The sequence below is a fragment of the Rhinopithecus roxellana genome, chromosome 19 (genome assembly GCF_007565055.1).
Source record: "Rhinopithecus roxellana isolate Shanxi Qingling chromosome 19, ASM756505v1, whole genome shotgun sequence".
Lineage (NCBI taxonomy): Eukaryota > Metazoa > Chordata > Mammalia > Primates > Cercopithecidae > Rhinopithecus > Rhinopithecus roxellana.
In genome coordinates, this window is record NC_044567.1 from 41,239,133 (window position 1) to 41,245,772 (window position 6,640).

The following is a 6,640-nucleotide window of genomic DNA, read 5'->3' on the forward strand; positions in this document are numbered from 1 at the left end:
TCATCAGGGTCCTCCCACATGTCCCCATTCCAAGTTGCAGGGTCCTATTATTTTCCAATCAATGCCCTCACTTTAACAGTAGACACCTGGTGAGGCTATACATGCACCCTTTGTTGCAGGTCAGCCACTTGCATGATAAGAGTTTGTGTCTGTTTTTTCACAATTTCAGCTCTTTCTGTACAGGAGATAAGGGTCTCACTCAGGCAATCTTAGCAGATTTGAGGCTCAGTATCCACTTCTGAAGCCAGGAGACAGAATCCCTGAGTTCATCATTTTCTTTCATCACTTTGTCTATTGAACTCAGGAGCAACCAACCAGCTTCATTATGTTCCTTGGTTCTCCACATATGGTCAAAGGTATTATGTATAGAGTCATTAAACTCCTTGCCACTCACAAGAAGTGAATCAAGCATGTCAAATGCATTTACCTTGCTTAACTCTCTAAACAGTTCACACCAAGGACTATCAGTGTTCTCCATACTATGAGATGTAGAGCCCTTAGCATTTTGGGGTCTAACCATATTAAGCAGCCAACTCTAGAAACCCCAAAACCATCGAAAGAACTCCATCCTTAATATTCTGTTTCTCTAGAACCACCCCAGTACCAAAATCTGTGTTAGTCAGGGTTCTCTTAGAGGGATAGAACTAATAGGATATATATATATATATATAATAGGATATATATAAATATATGATATAAATAAAAAAATAAATAAATCCTACATATATCTAAATCCCACATATATATAAATCCCATATATATATATCCCATATATATGTATATATACACATATATGTGGGATTTATTAAGTGTTAACTTACACAATCACAAGGAAACATTCAACAGAGGAGAAAGGTGTAGGCTGGGAGGCTAGGCCCATTTTTCCTTTTCCAAGTCCCTAGCAGAAAGACAAGAGGACCCCTTAAGGAAATGAATCAGGAGTCACTGTAAATAACAAATGTCTCCTTGAGGAGCCCAGGGACATAGGGTCCTCAGATTTAGAAGCAACTAACACAGCCTGAAGAAATTTTTCCCTGCAGCTGTGCTGATCTCCCAGTGGGGAATGTTTCCATAGAAGGGGAGAGTCTCCCAGACCATCCTCCATCAAGTCCCATCAAGCCCATCTTCCCTGAAAAAAATTAATTTTGATTTTCTCATTCCTCCTATATATATATATTTTACACACTTATCATATAGAGCCATCCCTTGGTATCCACAGGGGATTAGTTCTAGGAATTCTCATGGCTTCCAAAATCTACATATGCTAGAGTCTCTGACATAACATAGTATAGTATTTGCCCACCACCTATGCATATCCTCCCCTATACTTTAATCTCTAGATTACTTAGAATATCTAAACAATGTAAATGCTATTAATACATGTAAATGTAGATGGTTATTATACTGCATTGTTTTTTATTTTTTATTTTTATTTTTTTAATTTTTACGTTTTGAGACAGGATGTTGCTCTAGCGCCCAGGCTGGAGTGCAGTCACATCATCTGAGCTGTTTGTAACTTCTGCCTCCTGGGCTCAAGCGATCCTCCTGCATCAGCCTCCCAAGTAGCTGGGACTACAGACATGTGCCACCTCACCCAGCTAATTTTGGTACTTTTTTTGTAGAGACGGGGGTCTTGTTATGTTGCCCAGGCTGGTCTCCAATTCCTAAGTTCAAATATTCCTCCCACCTTGACCTCCCAAAGTGCTGGGATTACAGGTGTGAGCCACCACACCCGGCCTGTTGCGGGTTTTTTTCCTCAAATATTTTCCATCCATCATTGGTTGAATCCACAGTTGTGGAACCCACATATACGAAGTGTTGACTGTATCTAAAAATGAAACTATTTAAAAGGTAGAAAAATGCACAATGATTTTGTCTATCAATTCTTGTCTTCAATTTTCCTGTATGCTAGACTCAGTGGGAACCCAAGAGGGAAGGAGTTTAGATGGGAGAACAGGTAGAGATAAGTGGGAAAGAGAGGGCATTAAGGCCCTCAAGTCTGTAAAGGGCCTGTGCAGACTGCAGCACAGGACTGCCACCTGGTCGCTGGTCTCAGCCTCCAGGAAGAACTGTGGCTTTGTCACCATCCTCAGCTCATCTTGCTCCCTTGATCCCTGCCTCGGCTTGCTCAGCTCCTGGCCTCCTTGGAGGAAAATGCCTGTGTCAATGGGAGCACGATGGAGGGTTCCAGGTTGAGGTGGGATGGGGGATAAGGACATGTTTGCATGAAGGTATCCTAAAGGAACATGTACGTAAGGAAATGGACTCCCATCTGGAGAGTGAGCTGGGGGAGGCGAGCACTGCAAGGAGCAGGAAGACAGGCCGGATGTCTAGAGATTGCTCCATAATCCATAGTTCCTTTCGAGTGTCCTCCTTTGTCTCTTCTGGCTTTCGCCCCCACCCAGAAACCTGGAGAAACCTCAACTGGAATGTCAAGTAAGCAGATTCCAGCTCTCTGGGCCCAGGGTGAGAAAAGGAAGTTGTATGAAAAGAGGAGAAAGGAAAAAACAGTCTCATATTGTGCAACAGGTGAAGTCCCACATTGCCCCACTTCGAGGATTCCATGCTGCCGTTTGTAATTCCTGGTGAAGCATTTCTTCATGAGGCTGCCCAGGCTCCTGCAGTCTTCCCTGGTGGTCCTGCCTCTGCGGAGCTGAGCTCCTCCCTTCCCATTTGCTGAGGGGCAGGCACCAGTGGGAAAGGGACTCCATTGTGAGGGAGGAGACCTGGATTCTGGCCCTAGCCCTGCCTGCTCACTAACGATGAACCAGAGACAGGTCATGGCTCTGCTCTGGGCTGCATCTGACAGATGAGAGGATGGACTCTCCCAGATAGGAATCCAGGACCCCTCAGAGCGCCCTAGGTGTCTCAAGAAGAGGCATGCTTCCTAAGGGTCTTGGACCCTGGGTCAAAACCTCAGCCCCAGAACTCAGTTGCTGAAGCAGATCTCCCCTTGGGATGTCTCCCTCATTATAGTTCAACTTGAGGTGTGTCCCTTTCACCCTGGGTTCCTCCTGCAGGGAGGTTTGGCTCACCCTCTAGAATGCTCCCTTTCTGGCCACACTGAGCTATTGGGGGTCACTTCGGTGATGTGTCAGTTGGTGGTTGTATTTGTTTCCTACTGCTGCAGAAAAACTTACCACACACTTAGCGTCTTATAACCACATATTTATTTTCTTAAAGTTCCGGAGGTGAGAAGTCTGAAACTAGTTTCCCTGGGCCACACTCCCTCTGGAGGCTCTAGCGGGGGAACAATTTCCTTGCCTTTTCCAGCTTCTAGAGCTGCATCCTAACACCTCTTGGCTCCTGGTCTCTTCCTCCATCTTCCAAGCCAACAGCATAGCATCTTGCTTCTATGGTCACATTGCTACCTTCTCCTCTATTGCCAAATTTTTCTCTTCCTCCCTCTTATAAGGACACTTACAACCACATTTAGGGCCTGATCAGGTAATTCAAGGCAATCACTCATCTCAAGATCCATAACTTGATCATATCTCTAGAGTCCCTTCTGCCATATAAAGTGACATTCACAGGTTCTGGGGAATAGGATGTGGATGTCTTGGGGGCCATTATTCAGCTACCATAGTGATCTATACCTCGTCTCTGGCCTGGAGTCATCCATTCTCTCTCCCATCCCGTCCCCTATAATAGAATTATGTATCTTTCTCCAAATCCACACCTTAATCTTACAGGCCATTCCAATTGCCCCTCCCTTCACTTTCTGTAGGCTCTGAGAACATTCTAGGAGAGTGCTCTCGAGTGGAACTTTCTGCAATGATGGACAGAAAGTCCAAAATCCGTGCTGTCCAACATGGGAACTAACCATGTTGCCAAGGGCTGCTGAGCACTTGAAATGTGACTAGTGTGACTCAGGAACTAAATTTTAAATTTTGTTTCATTTTAATTAAATGCATTGAAAATGTAAATAGCTGCTTTGGCCAGTGGCTAACATATTAGACAGCTCAGATCTAGGCAAATGAAAGCAGAAACTATGGCCAGGCACATTCTTTGCTGTTAGTCTCTCCTCACACCTGTTTTGGATGAGCTCTGCCCCCTAACCTCCTTCTCTCAGTCCCAGCAGAATCTGAAGGAGGCTTCCACTGGGGCTCTGGAATGACGGAGGTGAATAAGGGCAGGACAGAAAGGGAATTGTGTCTGTTGACCCCACAGAAGTACAGGGCCCCAGTTCTGCTTTTGCACAGGACTAAGAACACTCAAAGGATTTTCAAGGTATTCTCGGCCTTGTCCTTACTCAACTGGTCTTCCTTTTGAGGACCACAGAGGTGTGTCACTAGGGAAGGTGTGCAGGAAAGGGCCCGAGCCTGGGAGCTGGCACTGGCCAGGGTCCTGCCCTGCTATGCACTCGCTGAGTGGCATGTGGCAAGTTACTTCCAGGTCTTAGCCCTCAGTTTCCATAAAATGAGAGGGTTGGACCAGATGGTCTAAAGTTACCTTTTAGCTTTAGTAGACTACAAGTCTATGTCCTGAGGCTTTATTGTGCATGTAATTCTGTTTCAGAGCGGTGTTGTCTCTGACCCATGGAATAGGCAGTTCTGATTGAAGGATAATTAAGTAGAAGTGGCTTTAGGTTACTCCTGCAATACTTCCAAACAAAACCAGACCTCTGGCTGGGTGCGATGGCTCATGTCTGTAATCCCAGCAGTTTGGGAGCCCTAGGAAGGCAGATCATGAGGTCAGGAGATCGAGACCATCCTGGCTAACACAGTGAAACCCTGTCTCTATTAAACATACAAAAATTAGCCGGGCGTGGTGTGGTGGTGGGCACCTGTGGTCCCAGCTACTCAGGACGCTGAGGCAGGAGAATGGCGTGAACCCAGGAGGCGGAACTTTCAGTGAGCCGAGATCATGCCACTGCACTCCAGCCTGGGCAACAGCGCAAGACTCTGTTTCAAAAAATAAAAATAAAAAAAAACCAGACCTCCATCCTACTGTCCTCATGACAACACTTCACAGTAGCTTGGGCTTTAGAGTGCTGATCTGTCAACTAACTAATCTAATCCTCATTATGACCCTGATAATTGCTGGGTCCATTTTAAGTGAAAAGGCTGAAGCTCAGAGAGGGAAGGAGAGAATCTTCCAGGTGCCTGGTCCTATGATGGGTGCTTTACACATCGCCTCATAACAGCCCTTCGAAGTGGTTGATATTATCCCCATTTCACAGGTGTGAACACTGAGGTCTAATAAGACAAAATGACTTTCCCAATGTTATGCTGATAACAAGATGATGAAGTCACTTTTCTCACTCTTCTTCCCCCTTTGCTGTGCTGCTTCCCCTGTTTACAACTTCCCCTCAAGATATTGAAATAATAAGCTCCTTTTTTGGGGCATTCTTTCATGACACTCCCCAAGCAGACCTACGAGCCTCAACAAGTCACTTCACCTCTCTGTGCTTCTGTTTCCTTAACTGTGAAACTGGGGACAACAGTCCCTACTTCGTAAGGGTGTGAAAAGCCTCATTGAAAGCACACAGTGAGAGCATGTATGAAGAATGCTCAGCCCAGAGCTCATATTAAGAACTCAGCAATTGCTCATTCTTACTCCTTTTAGAAACTGTAGTTTGCCCCCGCCCAAAAGTACCAGGCAATTCCTTTTACCCCCAAATCAAATTAAAATCACAAAGAAACTGTCTGCTTTTTATTTTAAAGTTTTATTATGAAAACACATGAAATTAATGGTGTTATCCATGTATTTGCAACAGCAGAGAAACAGTGACGGTGGACCATCCCCATAGGGGACACCTATCCTTTGGCTAAACAAATATAAATAATGGAAATAACACCTAATACAATAACACAGCACATAAAAAGATTAAATTAAGAGAAGGGACAGGAACTGCGGAGAGGAGTCCTGAGTGTGGAGAAGATGCGTCTCGTGGAGAAGCATCCAGGCTCAGGTGACCTTCCCTGAAGACTTCCTGTCTCTGAGCAGCTCAGTTCAGTTCCAGGTCATTCACATACTCCTGGACCCAGGTCTCACTGGGGTCAGCGCAGACTTCCTTGCCTCTTTTGGTCTGGAATCTGTAGAACAAGGAGCGGACAGATGAGAATCCCATGAGACCTTTGAGGTCATCTGGCTTTATCCCTTGCCTGTGGTCGGCATCTTCCTCTGCCTGACCATGGTCCATGTGGGCAGCTCTGGTGCATGGGATCCTTCCTGGGGCAGCGCTGGAACCAGACTCCCTGTAACTTCCACCCATTGGATTTAGCTGTGGGCCCCAAGGGTTGCCCAGATTAGGAACGAATGGGCGTTGCAATCAATATGAATAGATCTCCCCATTTCCTGCCAGCCTGGCAGTGAGTGACTCTTCCACATGTCTTTCTAGCACGGTTTGAGAAATCGGTCCCTATCTCATGGGACCTGTCCAACTTCCCCTGCTTTCCTGTCCTCTGGATAACTTCCTCCCCAGGAACCCCCTTCTCTCTCAGCTCCCACTCAGCCGCCTTCAGCACTTGCAAAGTGAGTTCATGACCTGTGTCCTCACTGCTCTCAGGGAAGCCTAAGAGCTGCCTCCCCACTGCTCAATCACCCCCTCCCCAAAACAGGCCCCCTTTTAAAATCCAGCCCTCACCCTTGCCTCCCAGAACAGCCCAGAGGTTTGATACTACCACACACGTGGCTG